This window comes from Melanotaenia boesemani, chromosome 3, assembly GCF_017639745.1.
Source record: "Melanotaenia boesemani isolate fMelBoe1 chromosome 3, fMelBoe1.pri, whole genome shotgun sequence".
NCBI classification, from domain to species: domain Eukaryota; kingdom Metazoa; phylum Chordata; class Actinopteri; order Atheriniformes; family Melanotaeniidae; genus Melanotaenia; species Melanotaenia boesemani.
In genome coordinates this window covers 24,396,306-24,409,646 of record NC_055684.1, presented here as the reverse complement: position 1 = coordinate 24,409,646, position 13,341 = coordinate 24,396,306, and positions in this window count along the sequence as shown.

The following is a 13,341-nucleotide window of genomic DNA, read 5'->3' as shown; positions in this document are numbered from 1 at the left end:
GTTACTTTATTTTTTAATCAATTAGAAAAACTGGTTATTCGGAATAATATGTTTGTGATTCAACATTTCAGAATTGATAGTTAAAATAAAGGTAGAAGGAGAAAGAAATAACAAAAACTGTTTGTATTTAGGTGGAAATGTAATGAAGTGTTTCGGTCCAAAAAACAGCTAAAATTAAGGATGACTTGTAGGCAAGACAAGTTTATTTTTATAGCACAATTCAACAAGTGATTCAAAGTGCTTTACAGAGACATTAAAACATTATCACACAGCAGAAACAATTAAAAACAAAAGATAAAGGAAGAAGAAAGAATATTAGATAAAAAGAACTGTATTAAAACATGATCAAGTTTAAAAATGCAAGCCTAAAAGAAACAAATGCAGGTCTTTAATCTGGATTTAAATAAACTGAGTGTTTCAGCTGATTTGAGGCTTTCTGGCAGTTTGTTCCAGACATGTGGAGCATAGAAGCTGAATGCAGATTCTCCATGTCTGGTTCGGACTCTGGGAACTGATCAAAGACAAGATCCAGATGACCTGATGGTTCTGGTAGGTTCATACTGGGTCAAGAGGTTACTGATGTACTTTGGTCCTAAACCATTCAGAGCGTTATAGACCAGCAGCAGAACTTTAAGTCTATCCTCTGACAGACAGACAGCCAGTGTAAAGACCTCAGAGCTGGACTGATGTGGTCCACTTTCTTGGTCTTAGTGAGGACTCGAGCAGCAGAGTTCTGAATAAGCTGCAGGTGTCTAACTGACTTTTTAGGTAGACCTGCAAAGACAGTTATGAAAATCAAGCTGACTACAGATGAAAGCATGGACTAGTTTTTCCAGGATCTCCTGAGACATCAGAACTTTTACCCAGATAGTTGACTGACTTTGTAATTCCCTTTATGTGTTTTGCAAAGTTTAGGTCTAAGACCATCAATACACTCGTTTCTGGCCTGGTTCATGGTTTTTAGGTGTATAGACTGAAGCTAGGTTGTGACCTTTAATTGTTTCTTTTTAGCTCCAAAGTTCAATCACCTCAGTTTTGTTGTTGACTGAGAAAATTCAGGAACATCCAGTCAATAATCTCCTCAGTGCATTTACCAAGAGCCTGCAGGGCCTCGGCCTCCTGGTGGCTTGTAGTTTCTTTATGATAGAAGACATCAGTAGCATGAATCATTCAATATGTTGTCCACTTCAGTGTTATATTTAGATGCTAATAATGACAGTCATATTAGAACGTTCTTACTGGAGTGTTTTTGACTTACAGTATACTTCTTTGAAGCTCTCTAAAGAGATGTGGTATTGCATAAAAAAATAGTGTCTCTAACAAGGACAGGAGCTGAGTCATGCTTATTGATGCAGTTTTTTTTTTTTTTCTTTTTCTTTTTTTTTTTGCTCTGAGTTTGTTATACAGCCATTTAAAGCAGTGATAATTATTATTTCCTTCAGAGCCAGACTGAACCACTCTCTTGTCCCTCTCAGTGATCTAATTCATACAGTATGTGGAGTTTCAAACCCTTTTCTCCAAGGACCCAGATACTGACTCATTATCTAATTCATTTGTTCACAATACTTTGTAGACCAGTCACAATTCTCTTGGCTTTCGGGGTGCTGAAAAACATTATGTATGGTGAAAAGCATTGTGTTTACCAGGAGAAACTGGACTGATGATGCAACAGTTTTATCTGAGCTAGAATCCATGGTATTATTGTGTTTTATATTCAGTTGCCAGCTAAAGACTATTATTTCCATTTGTGCCAGGATTGGTCAACATCCCAGACATGGGACATGTTGCTCTGTGTTTTTATTTTAACTAGCAGTTTAGGCAGTTAGAGTTGTTGCTGGGTATTTAGCTCACAACAATCTGAGCTAAATACCCAGCAACAAAATGCTGCCATGCTGAGTACTGGAGATGAGCATTTTGATTCAAAAAAGTTTTTATCAGTAGCTGTAAACTAGATGTGCCAGAGCCATTAAAACAAACAAACAAAATCTCTAAATGAATTGTAATGCTAACACATGGAAATACAAACTTTTTCCGAATGCCATATCTGTTTATCTGTTTATTCTCTAACCCTATAGGCCCTCAGGCCTGTGCAGAAAGCCATGTGAAGAGATAACAGGACCTAATGAGGAGGTGGACTTGGCCTCTATAATGTCTGTTTATGTGCTGTTTTGCTTGTTCAGATGCCGGCAATGCAAGGAAATCCAGCAGAGTCTCTCATCTGTGCTGAAAAATGTGTAAAGAGGTGACGTTAAGAACCAGTAATGAATGAATGTTGAGTAAGTGCAACATTAAGAGCCAGCAGCCTGCTCGTGCCACAGCTGTTGACAGCCCATAAAGAGACCATACAAATGACTTTCAGTCTGCACCTGTGCAAGAGGACATGGTTCAGCAGTGCAGAAGATGGTGGGACGTTATACTGTAAGGGAAAGCAGAAAACCATGTAGATTTAAAATGATAAAAAAAAAAAGCATGTGTTTTTCATTAGATCTCACTTGAGTCATGATTACTGCTCAGTCCTCTCTTTTTTCACTCATGACCTGCAAAAGTGTTTGTTTTGAAGAAATGAAGATGATAAATGACAAGGGGGAGCTATACACGAAATTCCAATTTCAAAGAGCTGTACACTGTAAAATGTAACAGTAATTTTAATAAAATATAATGGATATGACTTAACTTTAATCTAGTTAGTAATACTAATCTTAAATAAGTATACAAACTTTGGAGAGCAAAAAGTTAAAAAAATGAATGTACTTAAGTTGAATCAATCAATGTAACTGAGTACATGAAAAATGGTGGCGGTGGGGAGGTTTCCCATAATGCTGTTCACTTCTATTAACACATACTATGGGTAATTAATTGTATACCACTTTGCATGTTTAATTTTAACCTTGGTAGCTTAGTAATAGTCGAAATTAACCATTACTTTTTGAAAGTACTTATTTTATTTAATTTGGTTGATAAAGAGCTCAAATGAGAAAAAAGTTTATAAAGATTTCAGTAAAAAGTAAAAATTTAAAAATAAACTATAATCTCATTTCCATTTTCCAGTCATATAAACTGAAATGTCTCAGTTTTTCTTGTTTAGTTTTCTTTTATCTTCTTGTTTCTCACAGTTAAGATGAATAACAAAAAGTTATTTAGAAATAATGTAAAAAAACAAACAAACAAAACAAGCAAGATGAATATCAAGGACTGAACTACAGCTCTGGCTGCCTTTATGTCCCATGGCACAGACAATAGAGCACATCCTAGAATATACATGGAACTGTTTACTGCTTTGGATAAAATGACATTCCTCAAGAGTACGCAATATGTTTAGAAAATGGACTGAAATCTAGATTTCCTTCACCTTGTTCTCCTCTTACTACATTATGACCTCTTACTATTGTTATGGCAAAGGGTGCATATATTGCATACTGTTGCACAGATACAAAATGGTAAAGTACTTCTACACATTGCTCTACGTTGCTACTAGAGATATGAAAAAAGCACTGGGGTCTAAATCATGTGACCTCATTACACATTAATAAAACACAGTCACCTAAAACATTGAAACATTCTGGTTGATTTGTCCTCCTTTTCTTCACTTTCTTCACTTTCTTCTTATTTTTCTCTCTGGTCTATTTCAACATAGGAATTAATCTGCTTTCAGTGTCTAATTACAGCGGAAGCTATTTGTGGTTGGCTTGTGCATGCCGGTGCACACACACTTGATGCAGTGGGAGAACACTGCTTACAGCTGGAACCCCAGTGCCGTCAGTGTGATGGTGAAAAAGTAGGTCTCTCATCTTGTTAATCACACGTAGGAAGTTCACTGTGAGTTGAGGGTGTTGATTAAACACGTTGGTGGAGAAGAGAGGGCAGAAGAGAGGTGCAGAGAGGTGCAGTCCTGCTCATGGAATTCAACAGGGAGGTGCTTTTCAGAAATTCCCACAACCAGAAATGCTGTTGCGAAATCCAAACCTTTAATTATTTTTGGAAATATGGTACACATTGTTCACCAGATAAAGGCAAGGGCAACCATCCAGCTCGTTAGACATATGAAGTTCAAAAGCCAGTATCAGTAATAGTATAAAGGAGATATATAGTGATCAAAACTGAAATACAGATGTTTGAAAAGGTTTTAAACAACTTGCAAGACATTTACATAAAAACAAAAGAAAAAATTAATTTTCATCTATAAAGACATGCTTAGACTTATACAAAACATCTGTCCAGCTTCAGCACTGGATAAAATTAAAAAAAGAATAAAGAAATACAAAAACCTGTAATTAACTTGTGTTATCATGTAGTACACCACGCTATCTATGAACCACTTACGGTACATTTCTACTTTAGTTAGTATATGTTTTAAATAAATCACTCTCCATTTAAACTACAAATATCTAGTAACAAAAATGTGTGCTCTATATATGAATAATAATAAAAAAGAAAATAAAAAAAAGAAAGAAAAAGATTCCTGGTATGTATTATCCAGATCTGCTCAGGAATACTATCATTGTTTCTCGGAAATCAGATGTTTCATCATCTGGATTGCATTTGCTGCCAGGGGAAACAACATAAACTGCTGGAGAAACAAAGATCTGATCCATGAAACGTTTCACTAATTCAAGGTCCCATAGCAGCAAGTATAGTCCACTCGGGTGAAATTAGACTAATTGCAGAAAAAGCACCAATGATGCACCTGGGAATGGTCTGACACATCTGCAACAGTTTTGCCAAATCAGAAATCATCAAGGAATAAGTGACAATTACTGAAAAAACAAACAGAATAGGCCATAGTCAATAGTCTTTACTTTGAACCTTTAACACTACTTAAAGTCTTACTTTTATTGAAAGAGATTTGGGATCTGATGTTTGCCATCTTGCTTCTAAGTGTTTCTAAGAATGTAAGTTGAAAAGATAAAAACTATGAGGTGTGATTATTTTTATCTGCAGTGCTGTTGGTACTGCTTCATGTGATCCTGAACAGGCGCCACGTGACAGCAGATCTAAGCAAGCGTGAGCAGCCGTGTGGATGAGAATGTACACAGCATGCATGCACACTTACACGCACATTTTTGCATTGCCCTAACATATCTCTCCATGCATGAGATTCCTTGCATGCACACTTTTATAGGTTTTTACTAAACATGTAGCACTGTATCATATACATTCACAAACAACATATTGGGAGTATATACAGGTAAACAAGAATGCAAACTCCTTCTTTCTATCTGTTCCTCTCTTTTACTCGCTAAAAGTCTGGAATGTGTAAAATGGAGATGTACAGCATGTGACTCCATTAATGAATGGATAGCTCTCAGCATAGTGTGTGTGTGTGCTACGAGTACAGTGGAATTAATACTCCCTTTGATCCCCTCTTGCGGATTACTCAGTGCTATATGGCTGTGCATCTGTGTGCATCTGTGTGAGATTTAGTGCAGAGGAGAGGGGGCGTTAGCAAATCCCTCTCATTCAGCAGCTAGCTACTGTCTGATATATCATTCAACTAAAAATGGGTCTTGGCGGAGGGGATGGAGGGGCGAGGAGAGCTGCAGGGAATGAGGCAGAAAAGTAGAGCTGACAGAGAGGAAGTGAGGCGGTATGAGACAAAGTCTGAAGGAAAAGATGAGAGAGGGGGAAAAAAACAGTAGGAAAACAAAGGAGGAAAGAGGCCACTGCAAAGGAAAATGAAAATCTAAGATCTCCATTTACTCTTAATTGATTGTACATGAATGGAGCACAGCAAGGTATGTGCATTTGTGCATCAATCTGCCTTCATCTTTGTGCCTGATCATACAGATGTAGTCAAGCAGAATCATTGGCCGTTTCTAAACATCCTTATTTAAAACATGGTGAACTGCAAAAAGTCACATGATCTGTTCTGCTCTGTCGAGCACAAAACCAGACAGTGTAGAGCAGTGGCTGTGCTCATGTGAAGAGAGACAAGAGGAGGAAAGAAAATAGACAAAACTGTTGGAACTGTTTCCAATCTCTGTCTGTTACTTCTGCAACCCTCACCTTTTTTTTTTTTTTTTTAAAAAGAGCCTAGAACATCATCCTCATCTATATAGTAACTTAAATATTTAATCTAATGAGACACCAATTAACTACAGTCTTAAAAACAATGGGTCTCATTCACCAATATTTTCTTATGAATTTTTGTAAATTTGTTCTCAATTTAAACCTAAGAAGTTTTTTTTTTTTTTTTTTTTTTTTTTTTACCAACGTGCTCACTGAGTGCAAATTCATCCATATCTTTTCTTTTTTGATTGGTGAATAGTAATCTCTCTGTAAGTTAAAACATGCCAGTCCTACTTTGTATAGGTAAACACTCAAAAATACCTCTAAACCTATAAAATACCAGTAAAAGATCAAAACTGCTGGGCTGTATGCAGACACAGACAGCGATGATAGAAAGATAAGTTTGGTCCCATGAGTGCTTCAAGACAGACATCCTTGTGGTGTGGTGGCTAAAGAGAGAAATAGTACAACATATAATAGATTTTTTCTCTTTACATATTGTAGTTTCTACAGTTTGTAAAGAAAATTGCCACCTGCTGTGTCCAAACATCCTGTTTTGATGTGGTGCACCAATGGAGCAAGTGCATCTGATGAAACGGAATCTCCAAGTGAGTGTGAACGTTGGTCAGTGGTGTTATTAACCAGGAGGTCCGGGCATATTCATAACCGTTGAATACAACTATTCATAATAATAAATAGCCACTGCTGTAATACAATTTAATTATTAAAGAGCAGATTCACTACTGTATCTGGGAGTCACAGCTGACTTGGACATTTATGGAGTGATATTCTTGCAGCTGAGGGAATGGATCTGGTAAAAGTGCTTTTATTTGCAGTCTGCACCAATGATTTTATTTAGACCAGCAATAGAGTTAAGTCCCAGCATATCCAGTCTGATTAATCTTCAGTGTGATGTACTTGAATAAGCCTAAAGAATCGCCATCCTGGAGGACAGAATCCTAACCATCAGTCAGTGAAAGTTCCTGTTTTCCAAATTTCGCATGTCCATACCTGATCAAGTCAGAGCTGTTCTGGTTACATGAGGAGGACATAATATAATATAGTTGCTTTCAAAGGCCTTATTACATAATCTTAACTCCAAGGATCTTAATCACTGTACAATATTGCTATACGAAGATACTAGCATCTTATCACAATTATGCAAATCAAATTAAATGAAAAATTAAATAAAAACTATTTTATTTACCCCAGAGGAAAATTGTATATGATTGTTTAACATACTTAGTATGTTAACATCTCATGGGTCAGCCAAACACTCATATAAGAAAAGTGAGTAGTAAGGAAAGTGCATTTTTAGTACTGAGGGCACCCAGACTGAAGAACAGCTGCTTAAAGTTGTCAAACAACTCTGTGTGAAGTGGGAACCCTCTGAGCTTCAAAACTGAAGTGCAAGCTTTGTTTGATAGGTGCTAGAGCATCGCTTAGGATAAATAACACCTGAAAAGGCACATAGATGAAGAGTCTACACGTGCACATGATATTTGAAGTAGTTACCTGTAGTGCAATCATCACTACACCTGAGGCCATTGTAGCCACTCACAGACGAAAACATGTTCATGCCTGGAAGAATTTTGGCCGCGTCGTTGTGAGGGTGAGCCGAAGACAATTTTCCACTTTGGTGGACAATAAAGATCTATTCTATTCTTCATTTCATTCATTCTCTGTACCGCTTATTCCATGACGGGTCACGGGTAAGCTGGAGCCTATCCCAGCATTAACAGGTGAGATGCAGGGTACACCCTGGACAGGTCACCAAGTCCATCAGAGGGCCTACACATAGGGGACAAACAACCATTTACACACACACTCACTCCGAGGGAGAATTTAGAGTCATCAATTAACCTAACATGCATGTCTTTGGTGGGAGGAAGCCGGAGTACCTGGAAAACCTGGAGAGAACCCACGCATACACGGGGAGAACATGCAAACTCCACACAGAAAGGCCACCGCCCTCAAGGTTCGAACCTCCCCCAGCTGAGATTTGAACCAGCGACCTTCTTGCTGTGAGGCTGCGGTGCTAACCACCACACCACCGTGCAGCCCTTTTTTTTCTATTCTCTTCTCTTCTATTCTCTTCTATTCTATTCTAATTCTTATACACTGTACCTTTATTTTTTTTTATCTGGAAGATGGAATTGAGAGATCATTAAGGATATGAGCCTCTTGCCTTTGTGTCCTTTCCACCATTGTAATTATTTGCTCTGCCCAAATGTGTATTACCTTTGTTGTCTTCTTATCAAAGTATTTAGTTTGTGTCTTTCCAATGTCAAGATAGTAACCCCTAATTCATCTGGTTTGTTAAGAGTATATGATCCTGCCAGTTTTCCCTGGTGTCTTCCCTCATTCAACCCTTAAAGGAATAGATATTACCTTATATCCTGTGTTCCTACTCCCAACCCATTAGTCAGATTAAAGACATCTTTTGTGTTTGTTTTTGTTATTTTAATGGTTATTACAATAAAGTGTAGCTGTAGGTTAACAATTCATAGTTTTTTTTTTATTCTTTTTTTTGGGACCACCTCAACAGCAAAGATTGATTTCAAAGGTTAATTGGGCCGGGGGTGCTTGGGAATGCTTTACCTCCAAAGTGGGGACCATGGTAGAAAAACTTTGAGTAAATAAAACCACATTTTCTTGTTTTCACTGTTTTTGTCGAAGCGTTGGGAAGTGTCGTGTCTATGTGTATTTATTTGGAGATTATATCATGAGGGAGGCAACAGCAGCATGGATGCACATGTTCAATCCTGAGGCCATCATCCATCTGGAGGAAAATGGAGCCAGCATTTCTTTTATATTATTCCTTCAGTTATCTGTCTTGATTCTTATTAAACATGATGTTCACATGTCATTTTTGCCAAATCCAACACAGACCACAAGTCCCTTTTAGTTGTAAAGAGTAATCTGCCATGTGATGCCTGCTGACTGGTCCACTTAGAACACTGCATTGTAATATCCAAGGAACTTAAAATCCATAAATACCCTGTATCTACCAGCATTTTGTAACAGTGCAGCTCATTAGCTTCATCTGAAACATGCTCTGTCCCTCTCCACTGGTCAATTCCTTTGCTTTTGGAAAATAATACTCCATAATACTCCAAGCGTTTTTTTTTCTGAAAGTAAAGAGAAAAGCAAAAATGTTACACACTTGTACACTCCAACTCTGGACTTCTTGGGCCACTGTCCTGCAGATCTTGCAAAGAAAGAATTTGAATGTGAACTCGTTCAGATTATGTAAGGTCCCACAACAGTCACTGCCTACATTTCCTCAGTGCTACACCTACTTCACACTACGTTACCAACAATGCATTATGCACTCAAGCATAACAAACCAGGAACGCTCTGCGGCAACGTAGGTGCATTCATTCATTCATTTTCCATATCACTTATTCAGTCCTGCTCTAAAATGGCAACTGAGGGTGAAGAGAGAGGCGCTGCAGTGTGCTCATCAGACACTGTCTGAAAATTAAATCTAACATTTCTGTGCAAAATATGTCCTTGTGCTTAAACAAAGAATCACAATGTCAGCTCCATCAGTTTCTAATTAGAAAGTTTCTAGTTGGCGTTGAAGCATCTGTCCAGTGTGCGAAGATATAATATTTTTACATTTTGCAATTTTTTTTTCTTGCTTTAAATTTAGGGAAGAGGTCTGCTGAAAATAGTTGTTTAACAAAGAATGAACTTCTGTTACAATGAAAAAGGTTATTTTTGTCCATTGTCTACTCATCTGTTTTACATGCATATCTGTTTTGTGTGATATATGTTAAGATCTTGTATGATTGATTGTTTTTGGCTGCATGGTGGTGTGGTGGTTAGCAGCCTCACAGCAAAAAGGTTGCTCGTTCAAACAGTGTCCTTTCTGTGTGGAGTTTGCATGTTCTTCCCGTGTATGCATGGGTTTTCTTTTGGTACTCCAGCTTCCTCTCGTCCAAAGTTCAGTCTTTCATTCTCAGTTCTAACCTTAAAAAAACCGAAATGAACTGAACTTTCAACTAGTTCATGAGTATCATGACACTGGTGCTTCCACAGTTTGTTATTCACATTGTTAACATATTTCTTTGTTTTGTATTTATGTCATTATTTTCATTTATGTGAATACTCATGGGAAAGGATGTACTGGTGTATTACCCCTCATTTCTACCGGGTGTATGCGCCACAGTCCGGCTGCGCCACGGGTTTGTTCCGACCTCCGAGGCATCAATCCACACTGTGAACATGTCAGGTGCAGAGTGCCCGCGAGTGCAGTCCATCTAGTTGGTCCACGAGATCACTAAAAACCTTGTGATTCTCCACTTCCAGGATAAACGTCACGTCATCCATGATAAAAGAAGAAAACACTGACGTAACGTTTACATAGTTCAGCAGCGCATATCTGCACTGGGGCTTTTATTTAGGAAAACGCCAGAACTTTTTCACTGTTCCCATGTCTGATTTTCTGTCTAGTCCTATCTGAACTGCTGAGTCTGATGCATTCTGGGTGCATGCTCCCTCAAAAATAAACTCGGCGCCTAAGTTTAGCAGAAAGCCGCGACGTGGCGCGTCTGGGATGCTTCTGACACGTGCCGCTGTGCGCACGGTGTAAACCAAGCCATTGACAAAACGGCTGCGAAAAGCAGCAGAGGTTGCGTGCAGCCTAAGGCAGCGCACGCACCTGGTGGAAATGAGGGGTTAAGGGCTGTAAATAGGGGTTAAGGCTGAGTAATGAGAAGGGGTAGGAATTGAATACGCTTATGCTTCTTTCTACTCCTCTTCACATATTGTGGACTAATATGTTGCTTCTCTATGTTCTATATTTATTTGACTGTGTTGCTTTCTGATTTTCCTTTTCTCTTTGTTGCTTTTATTATGGATCCTCATGTAAAATAAATCTTCAAATCTCAACATTTAATTAAACACAAACATAAGAGACAGTAAAACGTATAACTCAAATCAATAAGGTAATCTCATAACAGTAAATTTCTGCTGAATATGCAGTTATCATCTGCAAAAGTTTTTGTTTCACTTATACAATTGCAGTCATTATTCCCGTTGCATATATTATACTGGGCAACACAGACGACAACCAAATGTCCCAGCTCATAACTACCCCGCCTCGACCTCGTACAAGGGTTAGGTAAAGCCTTAGAGTTTTCATCTCCCACGTGTTGCTTCAGGTATGTGATTTCCAACAGATGCATCACTTTCGCTGTGGCTATATGACCAGTCATCATTCTCAGAAGAGAAAATTTCCCCTCCAGAAGCAAAGATGGCTAATCACTGAGAAACTACTTCATCAACAGTGAAAAAAAAACTTAGGGAAATGCATCATTCTGCATCCACTCTGCATCACTGACTATGAACGCTTCCTTCCCATGATGTCTTTCAAATGTGATTTCCTCATAAACTTTGAATAAACCTCTTCCCTCTTCTTACTACATGGAATATTGAATGCTATAACTACTAAACAATGTATTGTTTTAGAGTGAAATATATAACAAGTTAAAATATATTGATCCCTGATGAAAAACTCACGTCATTCAACATTAAATAAAGATATCTAAATTTAGCAATGATACATTATAGTTTACAATTAAGTGCATTTACTTCAACTACATTCTGATGCAAATATTTCTCTTTTTTATGAGACATAATGCAACGTAATGTTTTCTACACTGGATTGCTTGAACTTTAGTAAACATGGCAATATGAAAAAAAAAAAAAACATGCAAGTGCATGCAATTTGTCCAACAATGCAGCTGCATTTCAGATTGATGACAGGCCTAATGCTTTTTGAAAGTGAAACACAATCTGTTGTTTTTCTCAGGGCTCTTTTGTAGAGCAGGCCCATGCGATGTGGATCCCACAAGAGACTGGTCCATAACTGACTGCAAGCCAAGGCCTCCAAAAGCTATTGATTCTCCAGTGCACTTTAGCTGTAACCCAACTCCCTGCTCCCATCAATCATTTCAGCTCCCTCTGCATCCGACTGCAGCATCCAAAACGGCCTTACAGGGTACTGGGTCTAACTGGAAATTATTGATCTCGATCCTGGCTTGGACTATCTGATTACATTGTGTTTTATGTCTCTGAGGATGGGAGCTTTATTGTTTTAGTGGCCACATCTGGTTTTTGATGATGGACTTGATGAGGTCAGCATATAGGGAAAGGAGCAGAGAGAAGAGAAGAGGGAGGCAGAAGTGAAGAGAAAAACAGAGGGAACAATGGAGGGGGATAGAGATGGAGTGATGTGTTAGGGGAGAGTTTAATCGATACACTAAAGCATGACATCATCGTTTAGCTAGTCTGGAGGGACATCGGGCATTCTGCCAGTAACCGACAACAACCAGACCCTGGCCATGAATGATTAATGTCATCCGCTCATCCAACCTTCTACGCTGGGTCTGTCCTGTCTTACATTACAGGCCAGGGCACCTTCAGGAAGAGCAACGTGTTTGCCAACAATTACTAATTTCCACTGATTCTGCTGTTGTAGTAAACAATTATATGTTTCAAATATAAAACTCAACTTACTTTTTAGAACATAAAAAGACATTATTTTTTACTAATTTATGACTCCTTTTTAACAAATGTTTGATTTAAACTATTTTTATGGATAATAAAATTATTGTTAATAAACTAAAAGCTCCAATAGCATACATAAGTTACATCAATACAAAAAACTGTATACTTTGATGTCTTAATTTCACACAAAATTAATTGTTTTTAGTATTCATTCTGAAGAAATACAGACTTATTTTAATGTCTTATCTTATAGTTACAGATTAGGATGTCAGTTCTTGAAATAAATCTAATCCGAGACCAAAATTCTATGTTATGTTACATTTAATTATAATGTTTATTAAGATAGTTCAAATAGTTCTTGCTCCCATTATTTTTTTTTTAACCACATTTCAGCTCAAAATAAAGAACACCTGTATCAGTTCAAACAAGTTTCCTCATACACGCTCATACACGCATAATACATTTTACACTTTTTCTTGAGGTCTCTGGGACTCTAATCCAAGAATTTTGATCAGAATCACCATGATGCTTATTTATAGCAATAAAGTACCTATTTGCAATGGTCCAATTCATTTATTTAGAATTTGTCCAAAGTAAAATAATTTTTGGGCACTTGCCTATGCAAAACTATCTAATATAATTGCTATAAAATTGATGTTTCTCTGGGAGGAACTGTTTTCTACGCTAAGCATCAATGGCTCCATCACAGACATAGAAGTTGCCAGTGAAGATGGTGGTGTTTTTGGAAAATTTAACTAACAATTCAATTCATTAGAAGAATTTCTAGTAAAATTTTAACCTTCATTTGTGGATCCA